Below are 22377 nucleotides of genomic sequence, written 5' to 3'. Positions count from 1 at the left end.
AAATGTTTCTATAGGGGCCCCCCGGATTTGAGTCTGTTTCCAAACACATAGTTTTGTTGGGGTTTTCAAATCCACTTTTAAACAATTTGCGCTCATTTGCAAGCTTAAAAGTATGAGGTTCCACCGAGATACAAATTTTGATCGCTGGATTCAGAGTCTGATAGATTTTATACATCAGTTCCTGTTATGATGCTGGGAATTTATTTGAGAAAATCTTTGTAACAACAAACGCTTAAGAAGGGGGCATCCGAATTTGAACCGGGGACCTCTTGATCTGCAGTCAAATGCTCTACCACTGAGCTATACCCCCTTTCAGTCTCTGGTTGGGGTATACTGAAACCCACAAATCAATTGACTTTGTCAATATTAGCTTGTGAAAACACATTTTGAAAGTTGATGTCAATGTAAATGTTAATTTGATATGATTCCTTGCAATGTTTTTGAAAACAATTAGCAATCATCCTATTTTTCTAAATCAGTTAACAAAGAATACTGACTGTTGACTTGTCATCTGAGGAAAAGAAATTAAAATGGTCATCAACCAGAAGTTTTTCCCATTTCAAAATTTTCAGGATGATCCTTTAAAGGAGTGATAGTTGCTATTGGCCACCATTTCGGTAAGACCCGTGATTCTTTAAACTGCATGCAGCGGGTGTTCTCCAAAATGTAAAGGCTTTGCTCTGGGGCATATTTGTAGGGGGCACCGGGATTTGAATCGGGGAACCTCTTGATCTGCAGACAAGTGCTCCACCCCTGAGCTATACCCCCGGACCTTCGCCTTTTCCTAAACATGGGAAATTGAAAATACGTCTCCTGGTGCCGCCCTGCAGGTAACTATCTTCCCTGGTACAGAATTACTCAAGTCTTTTCTTGATGGCAGATGATGTTGATTTAATGCAGATGAAAGGGAAAACTGTGGGATTAGTCAGTACCTGTGACAGTGGGCCCTTCCTAAATATGGGAAATTGTTTTTAAAACATTGGAACATTAAAAGAATGTGACAGGTTATTGACTCAACTCAATACAAATAAATAAATAAATAAAATCAGAGGATAAGGACATGGATTTTTACTCCAGATAGTCCACAGTCTAATGATTGTTGTCTGAAACGAAAACATTTGTGAAAATCAAAGGAAGACTTCAAAACCAAAGCAAATAGTTATGAAAAGTTTGCAAACCTGCAAAATTTGTATCATCTTAAGGAAAAATATTGAACACCTGTTTTCAACAAATGTAACTGCAGAATTGACGATGGTCTGTTTCCACACACACAGTTTCAAATTCACTTTTCTGCTATTTATTTCCTCATGCGCACGGTACAACACCTCAGGTTCCACCGAGATTTGAACTCGGATCGCTGGATTCAGAGTCCAGAGTGCTAACCATTACACCATGTAAGCCCACAAAGAGTCTTGCTGACACGGTGTAGCAGGGACAGTCGTACTGTTTCAACATGGTAAATCACAAATTGGTGTGGAACGGCAGATAGAAGAACTAGCTTCTTTGTGTTGATTTGCAGCATCTAGGGGTGTTGTTGTAATGGTAGCTGGTTTTCTCCCATGCTTCAAAGCTTTGTAACAACAAATGTTTCTATAGGGGCCCCCCGGATTTGAGTCTGTTTCCAAACACATAGTTTTGTTGGGGTTTTCAAATCCACTTTTAAACAATTTGCGCTCATTTGCAAGCTTAAAAGTATGAGGTTCCACCGAGATACAAATTTTGATCGCTGGATTCAGAGTCTGATAGATTTTATACATCAGTTCCTGTTATGATGCTGGGAATTTATTCGAGAAAATCTTTGTAACAACAAACGCTTAAGAAGGGGGCATCCGGATTTGAACCGGGGACCTCTTGATCTGCAGTCAAATGCTCTACCACTGAGCTATACCCCCTTTCAGTCTCTGGTTGGGGTATACTGAAACCCACAAATCAATTGACTTTGTCAATATTAGCTTGTGAAAACACATTTTGAAAGTTGATGTCAATGTAAATGTTAATTTGATATGATTCCTTGCAATGTTTTTGAAAACAATTAGCAATCATCCTATTTTTCTAAATCAGTTAACAAAGAATACTGACTGTTGACTTGTCATCTGAGGAAAAGAAATTAAAATGGTCATCAACCAGAAGTTTTTCCCATTTCAAAATTTTCAGGATGATCCTTTAAAGGAGTGATAGTTGCTATTGGCCACCATTTCGGTAAGACCCGTGATTCTTTAAACTGCATGCAGCGGGTGTTCTCCAAAATGTAAAGGCTTTGCTCTGAGGCATATTTGTAGGGGGCACCGGGAATTGAACCGGGGAACCTCTTGATCTGCAGACAAGTGCTCCACCCCTGAGCTATACCCCCGGACCTTTGCCTTTTCCTAAACATGGGAAATTGAAAATACGTCTCCTGGTGCAGCCCTGCAGGTAACTATCTTCCCTGGTACAGAATTACTCAAGTCTTTTCTTGATGGCAGATGATGTTGATTTAATGCAGATGAAAGGGAAAACTGTGGGATTAGTCAGTACCTGTGACAGTGGGCCCTTCCTAAATATGGGAAATTGTTTTTAAAACATTGGAACATTAAAAGAATGTGACAGGTTATTGACTCAACTCAATACAAATAAATAAATAAATAAAATCAGAGGATAAGGACATGGATTTTTACTCCAGATAGTCCACAGTCTAATGATTGTTGTCTGAAACGAAAACATTTGTGAAAATCAAAGGAAGACTTCAAAACCAAAGCAAATAGTTATGAAAAGTTTGCAAACCTGCAAAATTTGTATCATCTTAAGGAAAAATATTGAACACCTGTTTTCAACAAATGCAACTGCAGAATTGACGATGGTCTGTTTCCACACACACAGTTTCAAATTCACTTTTGTGCTATTTATCTCCTCATGCGCACGGTACAACACCTCAGGTTCCACCGAGATTCGAACTCGGATCGCTGGATTCAGAGTCCAGAGTGCTAACCATTACACCATGGAACCCCAAAAAGAGATTTGCTGACACGGTGTAGCAGGGACAGTAGTACTGTTTCAACATGGTAAATCACAAATTGGTGTGGAACGGCAGATAGAAGAACTAGCTTCTTTGTGTTGATTTGCAGCATCTAGGGGTGTTGTTGTAATGGTAGCTGGTTTTCTCCCATGCTTCAAAGCTTTGTAACAACAAATGTTTCTATAGGGGCCCCCCGGATTTGAGTCTGTTTCCAAACACATAGTTTTGTTGGGGTTTTCAAATCCACTTTTAAACAATTTGCGCTCATTTGCAAGCTTAAAAGTATGAGGTTCCACCGAGATACAAATTTTGATCGCTGGATTCAGAGTCTGATAGATTTTATACATCAGTTCCTGTTATGATGCTGGGAATTTATTCGAGAAAATCTTTGTAACAACAAACGCTTAAGAAGGGGGCATCCGGATTTGAACCGGGGACCTCTTGATCTGCAGTCAAATGCTCTACCACTGAGCTATACCCCCTTTCAGTCTCTGGTTGGGGTATACTGAAACCCACAAATCAATTGACTTTGTCAATATTAGCTTGTGAAAACACATTTTGAAAGTTGATGTCAATGTAAATGTTAATTTGATATGATTCCTTGCAATGTTTTTGAAAACAATTAGCAATCATCCTATTTTTCTAAATCAGTTAACAAAGAATACTGACTGTTGACTTGTCATCTGAGGAAAAGAAATTAAAATGGTCATCAACCAGAAGTTTTTCCCATTTCAAAATTTTCAGGATGATCCTTTAAAGGAGTGATAGTTGCTATTGGCCACCATTTCGGTAAGACCCGTGATTCTTTAAACTGCATGCAGCGGGTGTTCTCCAAAATGTAAAGGCTTTGCTCTGAGGCATATTTGTAGGGGGCACCGGGAATTGAACCGGGGAACCTCTTGATCTGCAGACAAGTGCTCCACCCCTGAGCTATACCCCCGGACCTTTGCCTTTTCCTAAACATGGGAAATTGAAAATACGTCTCCTGGTGCAGCCCTGCAGGTAACTATCTTCCCTGGTACAGAATTACTCAAGTCTTTTCTTGATGGCAGATGATGTTGATTTAATGCAGATGAAAGGGAAAACTGTGGGATTAGTCAGTACCTGTGACAGTGGGCCCTTCCTAAATATGGGAAATTGTTTTTAAAACATTGGAACATTAAAAGAATGTGACAGGTTATTGACTCAACTCAATACAAATAAATAAATAAATAAAATCAGAGGATAAGGACATGGATTTTTACTCCAGATAGTCCACAGTCTAATGATTGTTGTCTGAAACGAAAACATTTGTGAAAATCAAAGGAAGACTTCAAAACCAAAGCAAATAGTTATGAAAAGTTTGCAAACCTGCAAAATTTGTATCATCTTAAGGAAAAATATTGAACACCTGTTTTCAACAAATGCAACTGCAGAATTGACGATGGTCTGTTTCCACACACACAGTTTCAAATTCACTTTTGTGCTATTTATCTCCTCATGCGCACGGTACAACACCTCAGGTTCCACCGAGATTCGAACTCGGATCGCTGGATTCAGAGTCCAGAGTGCTAACCATTACACCATGGAACCCCAAAAAGAGATTTGCTGACACGGTGTAGCAGGGACAGTAGTACTGTTTCAACATGGTAAATCACAAATTGGTGTGGAACGGCAGATAGAAGAACTAGCTTCTTTGTGTTGATTTGCAGCATCTAGGGGTGTTGTTGTAATGGTAGCTGGTTTTCTCCCATGCTTCAAAGCTTTGTAACAACAAATGTTTCTATAGGGGCCCCCCGGATTTGAGTCTGTTTCCAAACACATAGTTTTGTTGGGGTTTTCAAATCCACTTTTAAACAATTTGCGCTCATTTGCAAGCTTAAAAGTATGAGGTTCCACCGAGATACAAATTTTGATCGCTGGATTCAGAGTCTGATAGATTTTATACATCAGTTCCTGTTATGATGCTGGGAATTTATTCGAGAAAATCTTTGTAACAACAAACGCTTAAGAAGGGGGCATCCGGATTTGAACCGGGGACCTCTTGATCTGCAGTCAAATGCTCTACCACTGAGCTATACCCCCTTTCAGTCTCTGGTTGGGGTATACTGAAACCCACAAATCAATTGACTTTGTCAATATTAGCTTGTGAAAACACATTTTGAAAGTTGATGTCAATGTAAATGTTAATTTGATATGATTCCTTGCAATGTTTTTGAAAACAATTAGCAATCATCCTATTTTTCTAAATCAGTTAACAAAGAATACTGACTGTTGACTTGTCATCTGAGGAAAAGAAATTAAAATGGTCATCAACCAGAAGTTTTTCCCATTTCAAAATTTTCAGGATGATCCTTTAAAGGAGTGATAGTTGCTATTGGCCACCATTTCGGTAAGACCCGTGATTCTTTAAACTGCATGCAGCGGGTGTTCTCCAAAATGTAAAGGCTTTGCTCTGAGGCATATTTGTAGGGGGCACCGGGAATTGAACCGGGGAACCTCTTGATCTGCAGACAAGTGCTCCACCCCTGAGCTATACCCCCGGACCTTTGCCTTTTCCTAAACATGGGAAATTGAAAATACGTCTCCTGGTGCAGCCCTGCAGGTAACTATCTTCCCTGGTACAGAATTACTCAAGTCTTTTCTTGATGGCAGATGATGTTGATTTAATGCAGATGAAAGGGAAAACTGTGGGATTAGTCAGTACCTGTGACAGTGGGCCCTTCCTAAATATGGGAAATTGTTTTTAAAACATTGGAACATTAAAAGAATGTGACAGGTTATTGACTCAACTCAATACAAATAAATAAATAAATAAAATCAGAGGATAAGGACATGGATTTTTACTCCAGATAGTCCACAGTCTAATGATTGTTGTCTGAAACGAAAACATTTGTGAAAATCAAAGGAAGACTTCAAAACCAAAGCAAATAGTTATGAAAAGTTTGCAAACCTGCAAAATTTGTATCATCTTAAGGAAAAATATTGAACACCTGTTTTCAACAAATGTAACTGCAGAATTGACGATGGTCTGTTTCCACACACACAGTTTCAAATTCACTTTTGTGCTATTTATCTCCTCATGCGCACGGTACAACACCTCAGGTTCCACCGAGATTCGAACTCGGATCGCTGGATTCAGAGTCCAGAGTGCTAACCATTACACCATGGAACCCCAAAAAGAGATTTGCTGACACGGTGTAGCAGGGACAGTAGTACTGTTTCAACATGGTAAATCACAAATTGGTGTGGAACGGCAGATAGAAGAACTAGCTTCTTTGTGTTGATTTGCAGCATCTAGGGGTGTTGTTGTAATGGTAGCTGGTTTTCTCCCATGCTTCAAAGCTTTGTAACAACAAATGTTTCTATAGGGGCCCCCCGGATTTGAGTCTGTTTCCAAACACATAGTTTTGTTGGGGTTTTCAAATCCACTTTTAAACAATTTGCGCTCATTTGCAAGCTTAAAAGTATGAGGTTCCACCGAGATACAAATTTTGATCGCTGGATTCAGAGTCTGATAGATTTTATACATCAGTTCCTGTTATGATGCTGGGAATTTATTCGAGAAAATCTTTGTAACAACAAACGCTTAAGAAGGGGGCATCCGGATTTGAACCGGGGACCTCTTGATCTGCAGTCAAATGCTCTACCACTGAGCTATACCCCCTTTCAGTCTCTGGTTGGGGTATACTGAAACCCACAAATCACTTGACTTTGTCAATATTAGCTTGTGAAAACACATTTTGAAAGTTGATGTCAATGTAAATGTTAATTTGATATGATTCCTTGCAATGTTTTTGAAAACAATTAGCAATCATCCTATTTTTCTAAATCAGTTAACAAAGAATACTGACTGTTGACTTGTCATCTGAGGAAAAGAAATTAAAATGGTCATCAACCAGAAGTTTTTCCCATTTCAAAATTTTCAGGATGATCCTTTAAAGGAGTGATAGTTGCTATTGGCCACCATTTCGGTAAGACCCGTGATTCTTTAAACTGCATGCAGCGGGTGTTCTCCAAAATGTAAAGGCTTTGCTCTGAGGCATATTTGTAGGGGGCACCGGGAATTGAACCGGGGAACCTCTTGATCTGCAGACAAGTGCTCCACCCCTGAGCTATACCCCCGGACCTTTGCCTTTTCCTAAACATGGGAAATTGAAAATACGTCTCCTGGTGCAGCCCTGCAGGTAACTATCTTCCCTGGTACAGAATTACTCAAGTCTTTTCTTGATGGCAGATGATGTTGATTTAATGCAGATGAAAGGGAAAACTGTGGGATTAGTCAGTACCTGTGACAGTGGGCCCTTCCTAAATATGGGAAATTGTTTTTAAAACATTGGAACATTAAAAGAATGTGACAGGTTATTGACTCAACTCAATACAAATAAATAAATAAATAAAATCAGAGGATAAGGACATGGATTTTTACTCCAGATAGTCCACAGTCTAATGATTGTTGTCTGAAACGAAAACATTTGTGAAAATCAAAGGAAGACTTCAAAACCAAAGCAAATAGTTATGAAAAGTTTGCAAACCTGCAAAATTTGTATCATCTTAAGGAAAAATATTGAACACCTGTTTTCAACAAATGCAACTGCAGAATTGACGATGGTCTGTTTCCACACACACAGTTTCAAATTCACTTTTGTGCTATTTATCTCCTCATGCGCACGGTACAACACCTCAGGTTCCACCGAGATTCGAACTCGGATCGCTGGATTCAGAGTCCAGAGTGCTAACCATTACACCATGGAACCCCAAAAAGAGATTTGCTGACACGGTGTAGCAGGGACAGTAGTACTGTTTCAACATGGTAAATCACAAATTGGTGTGGAACGGCAGATAGAAGAACTAGCTTCTTTGTGTTGATTTGCAGCATCTAGGGGTGTTGTTGTAATGGTAGCTGGTTTTCTCCCATGCTTCAAAGCTTTGTAACAACAAATGTTTCTATAGGGGCCCCCCGGATTTGAGTCTGTTTCCAAACACATAGTTTTGTTGGGGTTTTCAAATCCACTTTTAAACAATTTGCGCTCATTTGCAAGCTTAAAAGTATGAGGTTCCACCGAGATACAAATTTTGATCGCTGGATTCAGAGTCTGATAGATTTTATACATCAGTTCCTGTTATGATGCTGGGAATTTATTCGAGAAAATCTTTGTAACAACAAACGCTTAAGAAGGGGGCATCCGGATTTGAACCGGGGACCTCTTGATCTGCAGTCAAATGCGCTACCACTGAGCTATACCCCCTTTCAGTCTCTGGTTGGGGTATACTGAAACCCACAAATCAATTGACTTTGTCAATATTAGCTTGTGAAAACACATTTTGAAAGTTGATGTCAATGTAAATGTTAATTTGATATGATTCCTTGCAATGTTTTTGAAAACAATTAGCAATCATCCTATTTTTCTAAATCAGTTAACAAAGAATACTGACTGTTGACTTGTCATCTGAGGAGAAGAAATTAAAATGGTCATCAACCAGAAGTTTTTCCCATTTCAAAATTTTCAGGATGATCCTTTAAAGGAGTGATAGTTGCTATTGGCCACCATTTCGGTAAGACCCGTGATTCTTTAAACTGCATGCAGCGGGTGTTCTCCAAAATGTAAAGGCTTTGCTCTGAGGCATATTTGTAGGGGGCACCGGGAATTGAACCGGGGAACCTCTTGATCTGCAGACAAGTGCTCCACCCCTGAGCTATACCCCCGGACCTTTGTCTTTTCCTAAACATGGGAAATTGAAAATACGTCTCCTGGTGCAGCCCTGCAGGTAACTATCTTCCCTGGTACAGAATTACTCAAGTCTTTTCTTGATGGCAGATGATGTTGATTTAATGCAGATGAAAGGGAAAACTGTGGGATTAGTCAGTACCTGTGACAGTGGGCCCTTCCTAAATATGGGAAATTGTTTTTAAAACATTGGAACATTAAAAGAATGTGACAGGTTATTGACTCAACTCAATACAAATAAATAAATAAATAAAATCAGAGGATAAGGACATGGATTTTTACTCCAGATAGTCCACAGTCTAATGATTGTTGTCTGAAACGAAAACATTTGTGAAAATCAAAGGAAGACTTCAAAACCAAAGCAAATAGTTATGAAAAGTTTGCAAACCTGCAAAATTTGTATCATCTTAAGGAAAAATATTGAACACCTGTTTTCAACAAATGCAACTGCAGAATTGACGATGGTCTGTTTCCACACACACAGTTTCAAATTCACTTTTGTGCTATTTATCTCCTCATGCGCACGGTACAACACCTCAGGTTCCACCGAGATTCGAACTCGGATCGCTGGATTCAGAGTCCAGAGTGCTAACCATTACACCATGGAACCCCAAAAAGAGATTTGCTGACACGGTGTAGCAGGGACAGTAGTACTGTTTCAACATGGTAAATCACAAATTGGTGTGGAACGGCAGATAGAAGAACTAGCTTCTTTGTGTTGATTTGCAGCATCTAGGGGTGTTGTTGTAATGGTAGCTGGTTTTCTCCCATGCTTCAAAGCTTTGTAACAACAAATGTTTCTATAGGGGCCCCCCGGATTTGAGTCTGTTTCCAAACACATAGTTTTGTTGGGGTTTTCAAATCCACTTTTAAACAATTTGCGCTCATTTGCAAGCTTAAAAGTATGAGGTTCCACCGAGATACAAATTTTGATCGCTGGATTCAGAGTCTGATAGATTTTATACATCAGTTCCTGTTATGATGCTGGGAATTTATTCGAGAAAATCTTTGTAACAACAAACGCTTAAGAAGGGGGCATCCGGATTTGAACCGGGGACCTCTTGATCTGCAGTCAAATGCTCTACCACTGAGCTATACCCCCTTTCAGTCTCTGGTTGGGGTATACTGAAACCCACAAATCAATTGACTTTGTCAATATTAGCTTGTGAAAACACATTTTGAAAGTTGATGTCAATGTAAATGTTAATTTGATATGATTCCTTGCAATGTTTTTGAAAACAATTAGCAATCATCCTATTTTTCTAAATCAGTTAACAAAGAATACTGACTGTTGACTTGTCATCTGAGGAAAAGAAATTAAAATGGTCATCAACCAGAAGTTTTTCCCATTTCAAAATTTTCAGGATGATCCTTTAAAGGAGTGATAGTTGCTATTGGCCACCATTTCGGTAAGACCCGTGATTCTTTAAACTGCATGCAGCGGGTGTTCTCCAAAATGTAAAGGCTTTGCTCTGAGGCATATTTGTAGGGGGCACCGGGAATTGAACCGGGGAACCTCTTGATCTGCAGACAAGTGCTCCACCCCTGAGCTATACCCCCGGACCTTTGCCTTTTCCTAAACATGGGAAATTGAAAATACGTCTCCTGGTGCAGCCCTGCAGGTAACTATCTTCCCTGGTACAGAATTACTCAAGTCTTTTCTTGATGGCAGATGATGTTGATTTAATGCAGATGAAAGGGAAAACTGTGGGATTAGTCAGTACCTGTGACAGTGGGCCCTTCCTAAATATGGGAAATTGTTTTTAAAACATTGGAACATTAAAAGAATGTGACAGGTTATTGACTCAACTCAATACAAATAAATAAATAAATAAAATCAGAGGATAAGGACATGGATTTTTACTCCAGATAGTCCACAGTCTAATGATTGTTGTCTGAAACGAAAACATTTGTGAAAATCAAAGGAAGACTTCAAAACCAAAGCAAATAGTTATGAAAAGTTTGCAAACCTGCAAAATTTGTATCATCTTAAGGAAAAATATTGAACACCTGTTTTCAACAAATGCAACTGCAGAATTGACGATGGTCTGTTTCCACACACACAGTTTCAAATTCACTTTTGTGCTATTTATCTCCTCATGCGCACGGTACAACACCTCAGGTTCCACCGAGATTCGAACTCGGATCGCTGGATTCAGAGTCCAGAGTGCTAACCATTACACCATGGAACCCCAAAAAGAGATTTGCTGACACGGTGTAGCAGGGACAGTAGTACTGTTTCAACATGGTAAATCACAAATTGGTGTGGAACGGCAGATAGAAGAACTAGCTTCTTTGTGTTGATTTGCAGCATCTAGGGGTGTTGTTGTAATGGTAGCTGGTTTTCTCCCATGCTTCAAAGCTTTGTAACAACAAATGTTTCTATAGGGGCCCCCCGGATTTGAGTCTGTTTCCAAACACATAGTTTTGTTGGGGTTTTCAAATCCACTTTTAAACAATTTGCGCTCATTTGCAAGCTTAAAAGTATGAGGTTCCACCGAGATACAAATTTTGATCGCTGGATTCAGAGTCTGATAGATTTTATACATCAGTTCCTGTTATGATGCTGGGAATTTATTCGAGAAAATCTTTGTAACAACAAACGCTTAAGAAGGGGGCATCCGGATTTGAACCGGGGACCTCTTGATCTGCAGTCAAATGCTCTACCACTGAGCTATACCCCCTTTCAGTCTGTTGTTAGGGTATACTGAAACCCACAAATCACCTGACTTTGTCAATATTAGCTTGTGAAAACACATTTTGAAAGTTGATGTCAATGTAAATGTTAATTTGATATGATTCCTTGCAATGTTTTTGAAAACAATTAGCAATCATCCTATTTTTCTAAATCAGTTAACAAAGAATACTGACTGTTGACTTGTCATCTGAGGAAAAGAAATTAAAATGGTCATCAACCAGAAGTTTTTCCCATTTCAAAATTTTCAGGATGATCCTATAAAGGAGTGATAGTTGCTATTGGCCACCATTTCGGTAAGACCCGTGATTCTTTAAACTGCATGCAGCGGGTGTTCTCCAAAATGTAAAGGCTTTGCTCTGGGGCATATTTGTAGGGGGCACCGGGATTTGAATCGGGGAACCTCTTGATCTGCAGACAAGTGCTCCACCCCTGAGCTATACCCCCAGACCTTTGCCTTTTCCTAAACATGGGAAATTGAAAATACGTCTCCTGGTGCAGCCCTGCAGGTAACTATCTTCCCTGGTACAGAATTACTCAAGTCTTTTCTTGATGGCAGATGATGTTGATTTAATGCAGATGAAAGGGAAAACTGTGGGATTAGTCAGTACCTGTGACAGTGGGCCCTTCCTAAATATGGGAAATTGTTTTTAAAACATTGGAACATTAAAAGAATGTGACAGGTCATTGACTCAACTCAATACAAATAAATAAATAAATAAAATCAGAGGATAAGGACATGGATTTTTACTCCAGATAGTCCACAGCCGAATGATTGTTGTCTGAAACGAAAACATTTGTGAAAATCAAAGGAAGACTTCAAAACCAAAGCAAATGGTTATGAAAAGTTTGCAAACCTGCAAAATTTGTATCATCTTAAGGAAAAATTTTGAACACCTGTTTTCAACAAATGCAACTGCAGAATTGACGATGGTCTGTTTCCACACACACAGTTTCAAATTCTCATTTCTGCTATTTATTTCCTCATGCGCACGGTACAACACCTCAGGTTCCACCGAGATTTGAACTCGGATCGCTGGATTCAGAGTCCAGAGTGCTAACCATTACACCATGGAACCCCACAAAGAGTCTTGCTGACACGGTGTAGCAGGGACAGTCGTACTGTTTCAACATGGTAAATCACAAATTGGTGTGGAACGGCAGATAGAAGAACTAGCTTCTTTGTGTTGATTTGCAGCATCTAGGGGTGTTGTTGTAATGGTAGCTGGTTTTCTCCCATGCTTCAAAGCTTTGTAACAACAAATGTTTCTATAGGGGCCCCCCGGATTTGAGTCTGTTTCCAAACACATAGTTTTGTTGAGGTTTTCAAATCCACTTTTAAACAATTTGCGCTCATTTGCAAGCTTAAAAGTATGAGGTTCCACCGAGATACAAATTTTGATCGCTGGATTCAGAGTCTGATAGATTTTATACATCAGTTCCTGTTATGATGCTGGGAATTTATTCAAGAAAATCTTTGTAACAACAAACGCTTAAGAAGGGGGCATCCGGATTTGAACCGGGGACCTCTTGATCTGCAGTGAAAGGCTCTACCACTGAGCTATACCCCCTTTCTGTCTCTCGTTAGGGTATACTGAAACCCACAAATCAATTGACTTTGTCAATATTAGCTTGTGAAAACACATTTTGAAAGTTGATGTCAATGTAAATGTTAATTTGATATGATTCCTTGCAATGTTTTTGAAAACAATTAGCAATCATCCTATTTTTCTAAATCAGTTAACAAAGAATACTGACTGTTGACTTGTCATCTGAGGAAAAGAAATTAAAATGGTCATCAACCAGAAGTTTTTCCCATTTCAAAATTTTCAGGATGATCCTTTAAAGGAGTGATAGTTGCTATTGGCCACCATTTCGGTAAGACCCGTGATTCTTTAAACTGCATGCAGCGGGTGTTCTCCAAAATGTAAAGGCTTTTCTCTGAGGCATATTTGTAGGGGGCACCGGGAATTGAACCGGGGAACCTCTTGATCTGCAGACAAGTGCTCCACCCCTGAGCTATACCCCCAGACCTTTGCCTTTTCCTAAATATGGGAAATTGAAAATACGTCTCCTGGTGCAGCCCTGCAGGTAACTATCTTCCCTGGTACAGAATTAGTCAAGTCTTTTCTTGATGGCAGATGATGTTGATTTAATGCAGATGAAAGGGAAAACTGTGGGATTAGTCAGTACCTGTGACAGTGGGCCCTTCCTAAATATGGGAAATTGTTTTTAAAACATTGGAACATTAAAAGAATGTGACAGGGTATTGACTCAACTCAATACAAATAAATAAATAAATAAAATCAGAGGATAAGGACATGGATTTTTACTCCAGATAGTCCACAGTCTAATGATTGTTGTCTGAAACGAAAACATTTGTGAAAATCAAAGGAAGACTTCAAAACCAAAGCAAATAGTTATGAAAAGTTTGCAAACCTGCAAAATTTGTATCATCTTAAGGAAAAATATTGAACACCTGTTTTCAACAAATGTAACTGCAGAATTGACGATGGTCTGTTTCCACACACACAGTTTCAAATTCACTTTCCTGCTATTTATTTCCTCATGCGCACGGTACAACACCTCAGGTTCCACCGAGATTTGAACTCGGATCGCTGGATTCAGAGTCCACAGTGCTAACCATTACACCATGGAACCCCACAAAGAGTCTTGCTGACACGGTGTAGCAGGGACAGTAGTACTGTTTCAACATGGTAAATCACAAATTGGTGTGGAACGGCAGATAGAAGAACTAGCTTCTTTGTGTTGATTTGCAGCATCTAGGGGTGTTGTTGTAATGGTAGCTGGTTTTCTCCCATGCTTCAAAGCTTTGTAACAACAAATGTTTCTATAGGGGCCCCCCGGATTTGAGTCTGTTTCCAAACACATAGTTTTGTTGGGGTTTTCAAATCCACTTTTAAACAATTTGCGCTCATTTGCAAGCTTAAAAGTATGAGGTTCCACCGAGATACAAATTTTGATCGCTGGATTCAGAGTCTGATAGATTTTATACATCAGTTCCTGTTATGATGCTGGGAATTTATTCGAGAAAATCTTTGTAACAACAAACGCTTAAGAAGGGGGCACCCGGATTTGAACCGGGGACCTCTTGATCTGCAGTCAAATGCTCTACCACTGAGCTATACCCCCTTTCTGTCTCTTGTTAGGGTATACTGAAACCCATAAATCAATTGACTTTGTCAATATTAGCTTGTGAAAACACATTTTGAAAGTTGATGTCAATGTAAATGTTAATTTGATATGATTCCTTGCAATGTTTTTGAAAACAATTAGCAATCATCCTATTTTTCTAAATCAGTTAACAAAGAATACTGACTGTTGACTTGTCATCTGAGGAAAAGAAATTAAAATGGTCATCAACCAGAAGTTTTTCCCATTTCAAAATTTTCAGGATGATCCTTTAAAGGAGTGATAGTTGCTATTGGCCACCATTTCGGTAAGACCCGTGATTCTTTAAACTGCATGCAGCGGGTGTTCTCCAAAATGTAAAGGCTTTTCTCTGAGGCATATTTGTAGGGGGCACCGGGAATTGAACCGGGGAACCTCTTGATCTGCAGACAAGTGCTCCACCCCTGAGCTATACCCCCAGACCTTTGCCTTTTCCTAAATATGGGAAATTGAAAATACGTCTCCTGGTGCAGCCCTGCAGGTAACTATCTTCCCTGGTACAGAATTAGTCAAGTCTTTTCTTGATGGCAGATGATGTTGATTTAATGCAGATGAAAGGGAAAACTGTGGGATTAGTCAGTACCTGTGACAGTGGGCCCTTCCTAAATATGGGAAATTGTTTTTAAAACATTGGAACATTAAAAGAATGTGACAGGGTATTGACTCAACTCAATACAAATAAATAAATAAATAAAATCAGAGGATAAGGACATGGATTTTTACTCCAGATAGTCCACAGTCTAATGATTGTTGTCTGAAACGAAAACATTTGTGAAAATCAAAGGAAGACTTCAAAACCAAAGCAAATAGTTATGAAAAGTTTGCAAACCTGCAAAATTTGTATCATCTTAAGGAAAAATATTGAACACCTGTTTTCAACAAATGTAACTGCAGAATTGACGATGGTCTGTTTCCACACACACAGTTTCAAATTCACTTTCCTGCTATTTATTTCCTCATGCGCACGGTACAACACCTCAGGTTCCACCGAGATTTGAACTCGGATCGCTGGATTCAGAGTCCACAGTGCTAACCATTACACCATGGAACCCCACAAAGAGTCTTGCTGACACGGTGTAGCAGGGACAGTAGTACTGTTTCAACATGGTAAATCACAAATTGGTGTGGAACGGCAGATAGAAGAACTAGCTTCTTTGTGTTGATTTGCAGCATCTAGGGGTGTTGTTGTAATGGTAGCTGGTTTTCTCCCATGCTTCAAAGCTTTGTAACAACAAATGTTTCTATAGGGGCCCCCCGGATTTGAGTCTGTTTCCAAACACATAGTTTTGTTGGGGTTTTCAAATCCACTTTTAAACAATTTGCGCTCATTTGCAAGCTTAAAAGTATGAGGTTCCACCGAGATACAAATTTTGATCGCTGGATTCAGAGTCTGATAGATTTTATACATCAGTTCCTGTTATGATGCTGGGAATTTATTCGAGAAAATCTTTGTAACAACAAACGCTTAAGAAGGGGGCACCCGGATTTGAACCGGGGACCTCTTGATCTGCAGTCAAATGCTCTACCACTGAGCTATACCCCCTTTCTGTCTCTTGTTAGGGTATACTGAAACCCATAAATCAATTGACTTTGTCAATATTAGCTTGTGAAAACACATTTTGAAAGTTGATGTCAATGTAAATGTTAATTTGATATGATTCCTTGCAATGTTTTTGAAAACAATTAGCAATCATCCTATTTTTCTAAATCAGTTAACAAAGAATACTGACTGTTGACTTGTCATCTGAGGAAAAGAAATTAAAATGGTCATCAACCAGAAGTTTTTCCCATTTCAAAATTTTCAGGATGATCCTTTAAAGGAGTGATAGTTGCTATTGGCCACCATTTCGGTAAGACCCGTGATTCTTTAAACTGCATGCAGCGGGTGTTCTCCAAAATGTAAAGGCTTTGCTCTGGGGCATATTTGTAGGGGGCACCGGGATTTGAATCGGGGAACCTCTTGATCTGCAGACAAGTGCTCCACCCCTGAGCTATACCCCCAGACCTTTGCCTTTTCCTAAACATGGGAAATTGAAAATACGTCTCCTGGTGCAGCCCTGCAGGTAACTATCTTCCCTGGTACAGAATTACTCAAGTCTTTTCTTGATGGCAGATGATGTTGATTTAATGCAGATGAAAGGGAAAACTGTGGGATTAGTCAGTACCTGTGACAGTGGGCCCTTCCTAAATATGGGAAATTGTTTTTAAAACATTGGAACATTAAAAGAATGTGACAGGTCATTGACTCAACTCAATACAAATAAATAAATAAATAAAATCAGAGGATAAGGACATGGATTTTTACTCCAGATAGTCCACAGCCGAATGATTGTTGTCTGAAACGAAAACATTTGTGAAAATCAAAGGAAGACTTCAAAACCAAAGCAAATGGTTATGAAAAGTCTGCAAACCTGCAAAATTTGTATCATCTTAAGGAAAAATTTTGAACACCTGTTTTCAACAAATGCAACTGCAGAATTGACGATGGTCTGTTTCCACACACACAGTTTCAAATTCTCATTTCTGCTATTTATTTCCTCATGCGCACGGTACAACACCTCAGGTTCCACCGAGATTTGAACTCGGATCGCTGGATTCAGAGTCCAGAGTGCTAACCATTACACCATGGAACCCCACAAAGAGTCTTGCTGACACGGTGTAGCAGGGACAGTCGTACTGTTTCAACATGGTAAATCACAAATTGGTGTGGAACGGCAGATAGAAGAACTAGCTTCTTTGTGTTGATTTGCAGCATCTAGGGGTGTTGTTGTAATGGTAGCTGGTTTTCTCCCATGCTTCAAAGCTTTGTAACAACAAATGTTTCTATAGGGGCCCCCCGGATTTGAGTCTGTTTCCAAACACATAGTTTTGTTGAGGTTTTCAAATCCACTTTTAAACAATTTGCGCTCATTTGCAAGCTTAAAAGTATGAGGTTCCACCGAGATACAAATTTTGATCGCTGGATTCAGAGTCTGATAGATTTTATACATCAGTTCCTGTTATGATGCTGGGAATTTATTCAAGAAAATCTTTGTAACAACAAACGCTTAAGAAGGGGGCATCCGGATTTGAACCGGGGACCTCTTGATCTGCAGTGAAAGGCTCTACCACTGAGCTATACCCCCTTTCTGTCTCTCGTTAGGGTATACTGAAACCCACAAATCAATTGACTTTGTCAATATTAGCTTGTGAAAACACATTTTGAAAGTTGATGTCAATGTAAATGTTAATTTGATATGATTCCTTGCAATGTTTTTGAAAACAATTAGCAATCATCCTATTTTTCTAAATCAGTTAACAAAGAATACTGACTGTTGACTTGTCATCTGAGGAAAAGAAATTAAAATGGTCATCAACCAGAAGTTTTTCCCATTTCAAAATTTTCAGGATGATCCTTTAAAGGAGTGATAGTTGCTATTGGCCACCATTTCGGTAAGACCCGTGATTCTTTAAACTGCATGCAGCGGGTGTTCTCCAAAATGTAAAGGCTTTGCTCTGGGGCATATTTGTAGGGGGCACTGGGATTTGAATCGGGGAACCTCTTGATCTGCAGACAAGTGCTCCACCCCTGAGCTATACCCCCGGACCTTCGCCTTTTCCTAAACATGGGAAATTGAAAATACGTCTCCTGGTGCCGCCCTGCAGGTAACTATCTTCCCTGGTACAGAATTACTCAAGTCTTTTCTTGATGGCAGATGATGTTGATTTAATGCAGATGAAAGGGAAAACTGTGGGATTAGTCAGTACCTGTGACAGTGGGCCCTTCCTAAATATGGGAAATTGTTTTTAAAACATTGGAACATTAAAAGAATGTGACAGGGTATTGACTCAACTCAATACAAATAAATAAATAAATAAAATCAGAGGATAAGGACATGGATTTTTACTCCAGATAGTCCACAGCCTAATGATTGTTGTCTGAAACGAAAACATTTGTGAAAATCAAAGGAAGACTTCAAAACCAAAGCAAATGGTTATGAAAAGTTTGCAAACCTGCAAAATTTGTATCATCTTAAGGGAAAATATTGAACACCTGTTTTCAACAAATGTAACTGCAGAATTGACGATGGTCTGTTTCCACACACACAGTTTCAAATTCACTCTTCTGCTATTTATTTCCTCATGCGCACGGTACAACACCTCAGGTTCCACGAGATTTGAACTCAGATAGCTGGATTCAGAGTCCAGAGTGCTAACCATTACACCATGGAACCCCACAAAGAGTCTTGCTGACACGGTGTAGCAGGGACAGTCGTACTGTTTCAACATGGTAAATCACAAATTGGTGTGGAACGGCAGATAGAAGAACTAGCTTCTTTGTGTTGATTTGCAGCATCTAGGGGTGTTGTTGTAATGGTAGCTGGTTTTCTCCCATGCTTCAAAGCTTTGTAACAACAAATGTTTCTATAGGGGCCCCCCGGATTTGAGTCTGTTTCCAAACACATAGTTTTGTTGGGGTTTTCAAATCCACTTTTAAACAATTTGCGCTCATTTGCAAGCTTAAAAGTATGAGGTTCCAACGAGATACAAATTTTGATCGCTGGATTCAGAGTCTGATAGATTTTATACATCAGTTCCTGTTATGATGCTGGGAATTTATTCGAGAAAATCTTTGTAACAACAAACGCTTAAGAAGGGGGCATCCGGATTTGAACCGGGGACCTCTTGATCTGCAGTCAAATGCTCTACCAGTGAGCTATACCCCCTTTCAGTCTCTTGTCAGGGTATACTGAAACCCACAAATCAATTGACTTTGTCAATATTAGCTTGTGAAAACACATTTTGAAAGTTGATGTCAATGTAAATGTTAATTTGATATGATTCCTTGCAATGTTTTTGAAAACAATTAGCAATCATCCTATTTTTCTAAATCAGTTAACAAAGAATACTGACTGTTGACTTGTCATCTGAGGAAAAGAAATTAAAATGGTCATCAACCAGAAGTTTTTCCCATTTCAAAATTTTCAGGATGATCCTTTAAAGGAGTGATAGTTGCTATTGGCCACCATTTCGGTAAGACCCGTGATTCTTTAAACTGCATGCAGCGGGTGTTCTCCAAAATGTAAAGGCTTTTCTCTGAGGCATATTTGTAGGGGGCACCGGGAATTGAACCGGGGAACCTCTTGATCTGCAGACAAGTGCTCCACCCCTGAGCTATACCCCCAGACCTTTGCCTTTTCCTAAATATGGGAAATTGAAAATACGTCTCCTGGTGCAGCCCTGCAGGTAACTATCTTCCCTGGTACAGAATTAGTCAAGTCTTTTCTTGATGGCAGATGATGTTGATTTAATGCAGATGAAAGGGAAAACTGTGGGATTAGTCAGTACCTGTGACAGTGGGCCCTTCCTAAATATGGGAAATTGTTTTTAAAACATTGGAACATTAAAAGAATGTGACAGGGTATTGACTCAACTCAATACAAATAAATAAATAAATAAAATCAGAGGATAAGGACATGGATTTTTACTCCAGATAGTCCACAGTCTAATGATTGTTGTCTGAAACGAAAACATTTGTGAAAATCAAAGGAAGACTTCAAAACCAAAGCAAATAGTTATGAAAAGTTTGCAAACCTGCAAAATTTGTATCATCTTAAGGAAAAATATTGAACACCTGTTTTCAACAAATGTAACTGCAGAATTGACGATGGTCTGTTTCCACACACACAGTTTCAAATTCACTTTCCTGCTATTTATTTCCTCATGCGCACGGTACAACACCTCAGGTTCCACCGAGATTTGAACTCGGATCGCTGGATTCAGAGTCCACAGTGCTAACCATTACACCATGGAACCCCACAAAGAGTCTTGCTGACACGGTGTAGCAGGGACAGTAGTACTGTTTCAACATGGTAAATCACAAATTGGTGTGGAACGGCAGATAGAAGAACTAGCTTCTTTGTGTTGATTTGCAGCATCTAGGGGTGTTGTTGTAATGGTAGCTGGTTTTCTCCCATGCTTCAAAGCTTTGTAACAACAAATGTTTCTATAGGGGCCCCCCGGATTTGAGTCTGTTTCCAAACACATAGTTTTGTTGGGGTTTTCAAATCCACTTTTAAACAATTTGCGCTCATTTGCAAGCTTAAAAGTATGAGGTTCCACCGAGATACAAATTTTGATCGCTGGATTCAGAGTCTGATAGATTTTATACATCAGTTCCTGTTATGATGCTGGGAATTTATTTGAGAAAATCTTTGTAACAACAAACGCTTAAGAAGGGGGCACCCGGATTTGAACCGGGGACCTCTTGATCTGCAGTCAAATGCTCTACCACTGAGCTATACCCCCTTTCTGTCTCTTGTTAGGGTATACTGAAACCCATAAATCAATTGACTTTGTCAATATTAGCTTGTGAAAACACATTTTGAAAGTTGATGTCAATGTAAATGTTAATTTGATATGATTCCTTGCAATGTTTTTGAAAACAATTAGCAATCATCCTATTTTTCTAAATCAGTTAACAAAGAATACTGACTGTTGACTTGTCATCTGAGGAAAAGAAATTAAAATGGTCATCAACCAGAAGTTTTTCCCATTTCAAAATTTTCAGGATGATCCTTTAAAGGAGTGATAGTTGCTATTGGCCACCATTTCGGTAAGACCCGTGATTCTTTAAACTGCATGCAGCGGGTGTTCTCCAAAATGTAAAGGCTTTGCTCTGGGGCATATTTGTAGGGGGCACCGGGATTTGAATCGGGGAACCTCTTGATCTGCAGACAAGTGCTCCACCCCTGAGCTATACCCCCAGACCTTTGCCTTTTCCTAAACATGGGAAATTGAAAATACGTCTCCTGGTGCAGCCCTGCAGGTAACTATCTTCCCTGGTACAGAATTACTCAAGTCTTTTCTTGATGGCAGATGATGTTGATTTAATGCAGATGAAAGGGAAAACTGTGGGATTAGTCAGTACCTGTGACAGTGGGCCCTTCCTAAATATGGGAAATTGTTTTTAAAACATTGGAACATTAAAAGAATGTGACAGGTCATTGACTCAACTCAATACAAATAAATAAATAAATAAAATCAGAGGATAAGGACATGGATTTTTACTCCAGATAGTCCACAGTCTAATGATTGTTGTCTGAAACGAAAACATTTGTGAAAATCAAAGGAAGACTTCAAAACCAAAGCAAATAGTTATGAAAAGTTTGCAAACCTGCAAAATTTGTATCATCTTAAGGAAAAATATTGAACACCTGTTTTCAACAAATGTAATGCAGAATTGACGATGGTCTGTTTCCACACACACAGTTTCAAGTTCACTTTCCTGCTATTTATTTCCTCATGCGCACGGTACAACACCTCAGGTTCCACCGAGATTTGAACTCAGATCGCTGGATTCAGAGTCCAGAGTGCTAACCATTACACCATGGAACCCCACAAAGAGACTTGCTGACACGGTGTAGCAGGGACAGTCGTACTGTTTCAACATGGTAAATCACAAATTGGTGTGGAACGTTAGATAGAAGAACTAGCTTCTTTGTGTTGATTTGCAGCATCTAGGGGTGTTGTTGTAATGGTAGCTGGTTTTCTCCCATGCTTCAAAGCTTTGTAACAACAAATGTTTCTATAGGGGCCCCCCGGATTTGAGTCTGTTTCCAAACACATAGTTTTGTTGAGGTTTTCAAATCCACTTTTAAACAATTTGCGCTCATTTGCAAGCTTAAAAGTATGAGGTTCCACCGAGATACAAATTTTGATCGCTGGATTCAGAGTCTGATAGATTTTATACATCAGTTCCTGTTATGATGCTGGGAATTTATTTGAGAAAATCTTTGTAATAACAAACG

At 39.3% G+C, this 22377-nt stretch overlaps 27 non-coding genes across 27 annotated transcripts; all 27 read right to left on the bottom strand.

Annotated features, from left to right (window-relative positions):
- Positions 1-238: 238 nt before the first annotated feature.
- Positions 239-310, bottom strand: trnac-gca (transfer RNA cysteine (anticodon GCA)). The gene has a single exon. It is a non-coding gene; the product is annotated as a tRNA-Cys (tRNA).
- Positions 311-1328: 1018 nt separating this feature from the next.
- trnaq-cug (transfer RNA glutamine (anticodon CUG)) lies at positions 1329-1401 on the bottom strand. The gene has a single exon. It is a non-coding gene; the product is annotated as a tRNA-Gln (tRNA).
- A 419-nt stretch (positions 1402-1820) lies between these two features.
- trnac-gca (transfer RNA cysteine (anticodon GCA)) lies at positions 1821-1892 on the bottom strand. The gene has a single exon. It is a non-coding gene; the product is annotated as a tRNA-Cys (tRNA).
- Positions 1893-2910: 1018 nt separating this feature from the next.
- trnaq-cug (transfer RNA glutamine (anticodon CUG)) lies at positions 2911-2982 on the bottom strand. Its single transcript has one exon. It is a non-coding gene; the product is annotated as a tRNA-Gln (tRNA).
- A 420-nt stretch (positions 2983-3402) lies between these two features.
- On the bottom strand, positions 3403-3474 carry trnac-gca (transfer RNA cysteine (anticodon GCA)). Its single transcript has one exon. It is a non-coding gene; the product is annotated as a tRNA-Cys (tRNA).
- Positions 3475-4492: 1018 nt separating this feature from the next.
- On the bottom strand, positions 4493-4564 carry trnaq-cug (transfer RNA glutamine (anticodon CUG)). Its single transcript has one exon. It is a non-coding gene; the product is annotated as a tRNA-Gln (tRNA).
- Positions 4565-4984: 420 nt separating this feature from the next.
- trnac-gca (transfer RNA cysteine (anticodon GCA)) lies at positions 4985-5056 on the bottom strand. Its single transcript has one exon. It is a non-coding gene; the product is annotated as a tRNA-Cys (tRNA).
- Positions 5057-6074: 1018 nt separating this feature from the next.
- Positions 6075-6146, bottom strand: trnaq-cug (transfer RNA glutamine (anticodon CUG)). Its single transcript has one exon. It is a non-coding gene; the product is annotated as a tRNA-Gln (tRNA).
- Positions 6147-6566: 420 nt separating this feature from the next.
- Positions 6567-6638, bottom strand: trnac-gca (transfer RNA cysteine (anticodon GCA)). The gene has a single exon. It is a non-coding gene; the product is annotated as a tRNA-Cys (tRNA).
- A 1018-nt stretch (positions 6639-7656) lies between these two features.
- On the bottom strand, positions 7657-7728 carry trnaq-cug (transfer RNA glutamine (anticodon CUG)). The gene has a single exon. It is a non-coding gene; the product is annotated as a tRNA-Gln (tRNA).
- A 420-nt stretch (positions 7729-8148) lies between these two features.
- On the bottom strand, positions 8149-8220 carry trnac-gca (transfer RNA cysteine (anticodon GCA)). Its single transcript has one exon. It is a non-coding gene; the product is annotated as a tRNA-Cys (tRNA).
- Positions 8221-9238: 1018 nt separating this feature from the next.
- On the bottom strand, positions 9239-9310 carry trnaq-cug (transfer RNA glutamine (anticodon CUG)). The gene has a single exon. It is a non-coding gene; the product is annotated as a tRNA-Gln (tRNA).
- A 420-nt stretch (positions 9311-9730) lies between these two features.
- trnac-gca (transfer RNA cysteine (anticodon GCA)) lies at positions 9731-9802 on the bottom strand. Its single transcript has one exon. It is a non-coding gene; the product is annotated as a tRNA-Cys (tRNA).
- A 1018-nt stretch (positions 9803-10820) lies between these two features.
- On the bottom strand, positions 10821-10892 carry trnaq-cug (transfer RNA glutamine (anticodon CUG)). Its single transcript has one exon. It is a non-coding gene; the product is annotated as a tRNA-Gln (tRNA).
- A 420-nt stretch (positions 10893-11312) lies between these two features.
- On the bottom strand, positions 11313-11384 carry trnac-gca (transfer RNA cysteine (anticodon GCA)). The gene has a single exon. It is a non-coding gene; the product is annotated as a tRNA-Cys (tRNA).
- Positions 11385-12402: 1018 nt separating this feature from the next.
- On the bottom strand, positions 12403-12474 carry trnaq-cug (transfer RNA glutamine (anticodon CUG)). Its single transcript has one exon. It is a non-coding gene; the product is annotated as a tRNA-Gln (tRNA).
- A 420-nt stretch (positions 12475-12894) lies between these two features.
- trnac-gca (transfer RNA cysteine (anticodon GCA)) lies at positions 12895-12966 on the bottom strand. The gene has a single exon. It is a non-coding gene; the product is annotated as a tRNA-Cys (tRNA).
- A 1018-nt stretch (positions 12967-13984) lies between these two features.
- trnaq-cug (transfer RNA glutamine (anticodon CUG)) lies at positions 13985-14056 on the bottom strand. Its single transcript has one exon. It is a non-coding gene; the product is annotated as a tRNA-Gln (tRNA).
- Positions 14057-14476: 420 nt separating this feature from the next.
- trnac-gca (transfer RNA cysteine (anticodon GCA)) lies at positions 14477-14548 on the bottom strand. The gene has a single exon. It is a non-coding gene; the product is annotated as a tRNA-Cys (tRNA).
- Positions 14549-15566: 1018 nt separating this feature from the next.
- Positions 15567-15638, bottom strand: trnaq-cug (transfer RNA glutamine (anticodon CUG)). Its single transcript has one exon. It is a non-coding gene; the product is annotated as a tRNA-Gln (tRNA).
- A 420-nt stretch (positions 15639-16058) lies between these two features.
- On the bottom strand, positions 16059-16130 carry trnac-gca (transfer RNA cysteine (anticodon GCA)). Its single transcript has one exon. It is a non-coding gene; the product is annotated as a tRNA-Cys (tRNA).
- A 1018-nt stretch (positions 16131-17148) lies between these two features.
- On the bottom strand, positions 17149-17220 carry trnaq-cug (transfer RNA glutamine (anticodon CUG)). Its single transcript has one exon. It is a non-coding gene; the product is annotated as a tRNA-Gln (tRNA).
- Positions 17221-17640: 420 nt separating this feature from the next.
- Positions 17641-17712, bottom strand: trnac-gca (transfer RNA cysteine (anticodon GCA)). The gene has a single exon. It is a non-coding gene; the product is annotated as a tRNA-Cys (tRNA).
- A 1509-nt stretch (positions 17713-19221) lies between these two features.
- trnac-gca (transfer RNA cysteine (anticodon GCA)) lies at positions 19222-19293 on the bottom strand. Its single transcript has one exon. It is a non-coding gene; the product is annotated as a tRNA-Cys (tRNA).
- A 1018-nt stretch (positions 19294-20311) lies between these two features.
- On the bottom strand, positions 20312-20383 carry trnaq-cug (transfer RNA glutamine (anticodon CUG)). Its single transcript has one exon. It is a non-coding gene; the product is annotated as a tRNA-Gln (tRNA).
- A 420-nt stretch (positions 20384-20803) lies between these two features.
- Positions 20804-20875, bottom strand: trnac-gca (transfer RNA cysteine (anticodon GCA)). Its single transcript has one exon. It is a non-coding gene; the product is annotated as a tRNA-Cys (tRNA).
- A 1017-nt stretch (positions 20876-21892) lies between these two features.
- On the bottom strand, positions 21893-21964 carry trnaq-cug (transfer RNA glutamine (anticodon CUG)). Its single transcript has one exon. It is a non-coding gene; the product is annotated as a tRNA-Gln (tRNA).
- Between the last annotated feature and the right edge of the window lie 413 nt (positions 21965-22377).

Source organism: Conger conger, chromosome 16 (genome assembly GCF_963514075.1).
Source record: "Conger conger chromosome 16, fConCon1.1, whole genome shotgun sequence".
NCBI lineage: Eukaryota > Metazoa > Chordata > Actinopteri > Anguilliformes > Congridae > Conger > Conger conger.
This window is presented reverse-complemented; position numbering and strand designations above follow the sequence as displayed.